At 53.2% G+C, this 6505-nt stretch overlaps 1 protein-coding gene across 1 annotated transcript in view; it reads left to right on the top strand.

The window, feature by feature from the left end:
- The window catches only part of WDR27 (WD repeat domain 27), a 109001-nt gene that overhangs the window by 857 nt on the left and 101639 nt on the right, over window positions 1–6505 (top strand).

Here is a 6505-nt window from a genome sequence, read left to right as displayed (position 1 = left end):
GTGCGCTAGGGTCCCCGTCCTTGCGCGGCCGCGGGCGTCCGTGCAGTCCCGCCCCGAAAGCATGGGGCCGGGGCGGCGGGTCTCGGGCCGCTGCGGGAGACGGCACCCGCCGGGGCGTCTGCCCGCACGTGCGGTGCCCCAGCCGGCCGCGCGCAGCCCGGGAAGCCGGTCGGCCGGGGGGACGCGAGCCGTGGCGCCGAGCGGCGGCCGCAGCGTCTGCGAGGAAGCGGGGGTGTCGTCCTTTTCTTTCACAAACAGTTTTTTTTGTTTCGATACTAAAGCAGCCGAGCGCGGAGAGTAACAGCACCTTCGTGCACGTGTAGTGACGGGAAAGGGCAGCAGTGGGGACGAGTGTGTCGGGTTGGGCGGCCCCGCCCCTGCCCGCCCGCCTCCGCCACGCCCAGTCCGAGCCCCGGGGCAGCTGCCGTCGGGACGCGCCCTTCGGCGTCACGGGCTCCACTTCGTGGTTTCTTTGGCCGCAAAGTCGACCCTCAAGGACACGTCCGTTGCGATCCCGTTTGCCGTGTCTGGGACGAGCTCGCTCTCGGAGCATCTTGTGGAGGGACAAGCGCTCCAGCGGCCTTGCCACGCTTGACCTGTGCCCACGGGGTTTCCAGCGTCGTGGGCTTCCCAGATCCCCTGGAGCCACAAAATTTTATTCTCCCGAGGCCTAGTCGGGCCTAGTCCAGCTTAACTTGGGCCCAGTTCGATCCAGGATCCAGTCTGATAACCACCGCAGTCCGCGGTATGGAGTCTGGGCAGCGTGGGGGCTGGACGCGGGGACAGGACGTGGGGAGGGATTGCAACCAAGGGGCAGCTGGAAATCCGGGGCGCCGGGAGCTCAGGGCCGAGAGGCGCTCACCCGGGGCCCCTGGAAGCAGGGACAGAGAGAACCCGGAGTGCTTTCGGGGTACCACGCCGGTGTTTGTCCTGGTCCCGAGGCTGCTGGAGACGGTTCACATCCCGCCGCGGCCGCTGAACCTGTTAAGTCACAGAAACCCAAGTGAATAAACTTAAAGATCCCGTTGGACCCATCATGTTGGGTGATGCGTGCGTGGGCAGCGTCCCCATCGAGCCTAGCAAGGAGCGTTGCTGAGCTGTCGGAAAGGAGGCTTCTAGTGCGGGGAAGGCTGGAGAAGGACAGCCATCGACCGTGCGCTCCTTCGGGCAAGGCCGCCTTCCTCAGGGAGCAGAAGGGGTCTGTGGGCCCGACGACCACACTGGTGTGACCGGGACATTCCCAGTCGAGTGTGAGAAGTTGCATTCCTGGGGACGGAGACTGCAGTGAGATCCGGTATGAGGTCTCGGTGTGCTGCTACGGGGTTTAGCCCCGTGGCTGCACGCGGCTCCTGCTCTCTCTGTAACGACTCAGATACCTGTGGGATGCCTACCTCGGATCCCGCCAGGGTACGATAGGGAGACACGTTTTTCCCTTTCCCAGAGCTACACGTTAATCAGTTATACGACTGCGTGTGTATCTACATACACGACCTCTGAACAACGTGGGGGCTCGTGCGCCGCCCTCCCCTCCCCCCATACGGTGGGAGATCTGTGTGTAACATTGGACCCCCCGGAAACCTGACAGCTGATAGCCTGCTGTGGAGGGGAGGCCTTCCCCACAGCGTGAGCAGTTGGCTGGCGCACTTCGTACGGTGTATGTGCTGCGTCCTGTGTTCTTGCAACAAGATCCGTGAGAGGAGCGGTGAGGAAGGTTGTTTCCTGCACCGAACTGTGCTGACGGACTGCGTGTGAGTGGACCTGCTCAGCTCCCACCTGCGTTGCTGAGGGACAAGCAGATCTGAGGAGTGAGCTGGGTCCCAACAGGAGGACAGCGAACGGGGCCAGGCACATGGGGCGGGGATGTGGTGTAGGATGAGCTCCAGCAGCTGTGCGGGGCCGCAGGTTTGGTCTTTATCTTCAGAAAGACGGGCAGCTGTGGGCAGCATGTAATCGGGACATTGCGTTCATACCTCAGAGTTCAGTCATTCCTTGATGGTGGGTCCAGAAGGAGCTCCTTACGGACCTGAATCCCCCGCAGGCTGCTTACGGACAAGTAACAAGGACTGGCCTGGGAACAGGTGCCTCAGAGAGAACTTCCTGTAACCCAGCAGCACCCTACGGGGACGGTGGAGCCCAGACAGTGAGGGTGGTGCCCCAGGTGCAATGCATAGTGCACGAAAACGCCCGGCTACAAACCTGGGAAACCTCCACCAGGCTTGGGAATTGCCCCCGAGTAAATGCAAGCGATCATGCTGCAGGTCTGGGAACATGAGGCGTCGGCGTCCCACGGCCCTGTGGACCTGCAGTCATCACTCCCTGCCTCCTTCCCAGAGGCGTCTGAGTGCAGCCCCGCCGGCCGCCAGACCGCTGCTGAGCAGACACTGCTGTGCTCATGCTGTCGTGAATATACCCCTCTTTCCCCCAGGCTGTGGCACGTGGGCGTTGGGCTGTGCCCATTCCGGACTCCCGGACAGTGCTGCTTTGAGCTTCCTGGGGGACGTTCTGTGGTCTTCACTTCTTGCTGCATGTGTCCGTGGTTCAGTGTGTCCTTGGCAGGGAATTGCCCCTAGGTCTGTGCTGGTTCCAGCTTACCTGACCCCTCCCGCGGGGTTCGGAAGCTCGTCTGTACTCAGTGTTCTTTTCTTAGTCTTTTTGGTGCTAACCATTCTGGCGCACGTGCGGTTTTCGCCTCTCGTTTGAGTTTGCATTTCTCTGGTCGCTGATACGGAAGAGCATCTCCTCCGGGTAGCTGGCCGTTTGGAGATCTTTTCCTGAAGTGCCTTTTGCACATTGTTCTGTTGGCGTCTCTGCCATGAGATCTGTGGGGATTCTTTGTACGTTCTGGATGTCTTTGTCAGCTTTCTGTGTTGTTCATCGTTCCTGCTTTGTGGCTGGCCTTTTCATTCCCCGAATGCTGTCTCTGAAGAATATACGTTCTGTGTTTGTGGATTTGTGTACTATGATATGATATTATCGTGGATGTATTTCATTGAAGTTTCTGCGCTCCTTGAACATCTAACTGGTAATACAGACTTAGACAAACATGGATTTTTTTTTTCTTTCTCAGTATCTGTTCCTTTTATGGCAATAGTACTTGCATTTCCTTGAGAGGCCTGTCTTTTCCCTCTCCTGGCCAGACCCCAGGGATCACAGTTCATGACATGTGGGGCTGACTCGTCAGCACAGTTTTATCCTTCTGATCACATGGTAAATTCAAAGATGAGAAATGGCCCAAACTGGCCCAAACTCATAGAGAATGTTCAGGCTTTGGCAGGAAGAGATGGTCACTCTTCCCAGTCCACCAGAGCATGAGAGAGTGGCTGTGGGAGCTGCTGGCCAGCAAATGGCAACAGAAAGGAGAAAGGAGAGCCAGACACAGACAGTCACAGCTCAGAGATGGAGAGGCCAGGCCTGGCTGGCTCGGGCTGCTGCACGGAGCCCTGCACACACCCTGCAGTTAAAGGCCTGCCCCTCCAGACATGCCCTTTCTTTAAGGCCCCTTAGGCTGAGCTTTCTCTAATTTGCACTGAGAAGGTTCTCACTGACAGGCAGAGTAACTGTCATGATGTCTACACTGTGTCCCACTGAAGTAAGGACGACCATTGCATTTTATGTTCTAATTAGTGCTATCTTGGACATCCTGAAGAAATGGATTTTGGGAAATGTATAATGATTTGCTTGTTTTAAGTTTATAGGATGAACATTTATGAATCAATATCTAGTTCTTTTTTTTTTTTTTAATTTGACAGACAGAGATCACACGCAGGCAGAGAGGCAGGCAGAGAGAGAGGAGGAAGCAGGCTCCCTGCGGAGCAGAGAGCCCGATGCGGGGCTCGATCCCAGGACCCTGAGATCATGACCTGAGCTGAAGGCAGAGGCTTAACCCACTGAGCCACCCAGGCGCCCCCAATATCTAGTTCTTAAAATATTTTGGTACACATTACCAAATAGCCATAGCTTATGTGTGTTTATTTTCTTACCAGTGGAAAAAGTCTGCACAGGATATTTTTGTTTTATAATTTTAGTTACTGCCAAGTAAGTTTTTGTCTTACGTTGTGTTTCTCGTTGGGACCTGGTATTAATCCCCTTGTGAATTTACTGCTCCTGTTTATTTTTTTATTTCTAAAAGTCTTTTTTATTTTGTGTTTTTTTTCATCATGATACACGTACTCCTTCATCCACATCACCCATCTCCCCCAGTCCCCAACCCATCTCCCCTCTGGTGACCAGCAGTACGTTCTCTGTAGCTGAAAGTCTTTCTTGGTTTGTTTCTCTCTTTCTCTTTTTTCCCCTTTGTTCATTTGTTTTGTTTCTTAAATTCCACCTGAGTAAGATCATCGGGTATTGGGAGAAACCATATTGTGCTCAGCGTAATACTCTCTGGGCCCATCCATGTTGTTGCAAACGGCGAGTTTCCATTCCTTCTGGTGACCGAGTGCCACTCCTTTGTGTGTGTGTGAGTCGTCTTCTGTAGCCGTTCATCAGTCTCTGGGCACTTGGGCTGCGGCCGTGATTTGGCTGTTGTAGATGTGCTGCTATAAACAGAGGTGCGCGTCTCCTTTTGAATTAGTGTTTCTGTGTTCATTAGGACGAATTCCCAGTAGTGTGATTATTGGACCAGAGGGCAGGTGTTTTTGTTTGTTTGTTTATTTGAGAGAGAGAGAGAGAAGGAGAGTGAGCGGGCGAAGCCTCCCCGCTGAGTGGAGAGCCCGATACAGAGCTCCATCCCAGGACCCTGAGATGATGACCTGCCCAGGCAGATGCATAACCAACTGAGCCGCCCAGGAGCCCTCATAACAGGGCAGTTCTATTTTTAACTTTTTGAGGAACTTCCATATTGTTTTCCAGAGTGGCTGCATCTGTTTGCATTCCCACCAGCAGTGCACGAGGGTTCCCCTTCCTCTGCGTCCTCCGTGACACCGCTGGTTCCTTGTGGTGTTAATTTTAGCCGTTCTGACCAGTGGTGACCCCTCACATCTTCCTCGTCCAGTCACCAGTCGATGGACACGTGGGCTGTTTCTGTAGTGTGGCTGTTGTAGAGGTGCTGCTGTAAACAGGGGTGCACATATCCCTTTGAATTAGTACTTGTGTACCTAGTGCTGCAATGCTGGGTCATAGGGAAATTCTATTTTTAACTTTTTTTTTTTTTTAAGATTTTATTTATTTATTTGACAGAGATCACAAGCAGGCAGAGAGGCAGGCAGAGAGAGAGAGAGGGAAGCAGGCTCCCTGCTAAGCAGAGAGCCCGATGCGGGGCTCGATCCCAGGACCCTGAGATCATGACCTGAGCCAAAGGCAGCGGCTTAACCCACTGAGCCACCCAGGCGCCCCTATTTTTAACTTTTTGAGGAACCTTCTTACTGTTTTCCAGAGTGGCTACACCAGCTTGCATTCCCACCAACAGCATAAGAGGGTTCCCCTTTCTCTGAGTCCTTGCCAACACCTGCTCTTTTTTGTGTTGTTAATTTTAGCCGTTCTGACAGTGCGAGGGGTACCTCGTTGTAGTTTTGATTTGTATTTCTCTGATGTTGAGTGATGTTGAGCTCCTTTTCACGTGTCTGTTGGCTGTTTGTATGTCTTCTTTGGAGAAGTGTCTGTTCATGTCTCCCACCCATTTTTAATTGGATTATTCATTTTTGGGGTGTTCAGTCAAAACAGTTCTTCATAGATTTTGGATACCAGCCCTTTATCTGACATGTCATTCACAAATATCTTCTCCCATTCTGTTGGTTAACTTTAAGTTTTGTTGACTGTTTCCTTTGCTGTGCAGAAGCTTTTTATCCTGATGAAGTCCCAATAGTTCATTTTTGCTTTTGTTCCCTTTGCCTTTGGAGACAGGTCTTGAAAGCAGTTGCCGCGGCTGAGGTCGAAGAGGTCGCTGCCTGTGTTCTCTAGGATTTTCGTGGATTCCTGTCTCACACTGAGGTCTTTCATCCGTTTTGAGTTTATCTCGGTGTGAGGTGTGAGAGAACGGTGGAGTTTCAGTCTTCTGCCTGTGGCTGTCCCGTGTTCCCAGCACCATGTGTTGAAGAGACTGTCTTCTTTCCATTGGACGTTTTTTCCTGCTTTGTCGAAGATTTGTTGACCGTAGAGTTGAGGGTCCACTTCTGGGCTCTCTCTTCTGTTCCACTGATCTACGTGTCTGTTTCTGTGCCAGGACCATGCTGTCTTGGTGATCGCACTCTGTAGTAGGGCTTGAAGTCCGGAATTAGGACGCCCTCTTCATCCATTTCCCCCACCCTCTACTGCCCCACCCCCACCAGTTTCCTCTCTGTATTTTTTTTTTTTTAAGATTTTTATTTATTTATTTATTTGACAGAGAGAGAGATCACAAGTAGACGGAGAGGCAGGCAGAGGGAGAGAGAGAGAGGGAAGCAGGCCTCTCGCTGAGCAGAGAGCCCGATGCGGGACTCGATCCCAGGACCCTGAGATCATGACCTGAGCCGAAGGCAGCGGCTTAACCCACTGAGCCACCCAGGCGCCCCTCCTCTCTGTATTTAAGAGT

The sequence above is a fragment of the Lutra lutra genome, chromosome 6, assembly GCF_902655055.1.
Source record: "Lutra lutra chromosome 6, mLutLut1.2, whole genome shotgun sequence".
NCBI classification, from domain to species: domain Eukaryota; kingdom Metazoa; phylum Chordata; class Mammalia; order Carnivora; family Mustelidae; genus Lutra; species Lutra lutra.
The sequence above is the reverse complement of the archived record's forward strand: the minus strand, read 5'-3'. Positions and strand labels throughout refer to the sequence as shown.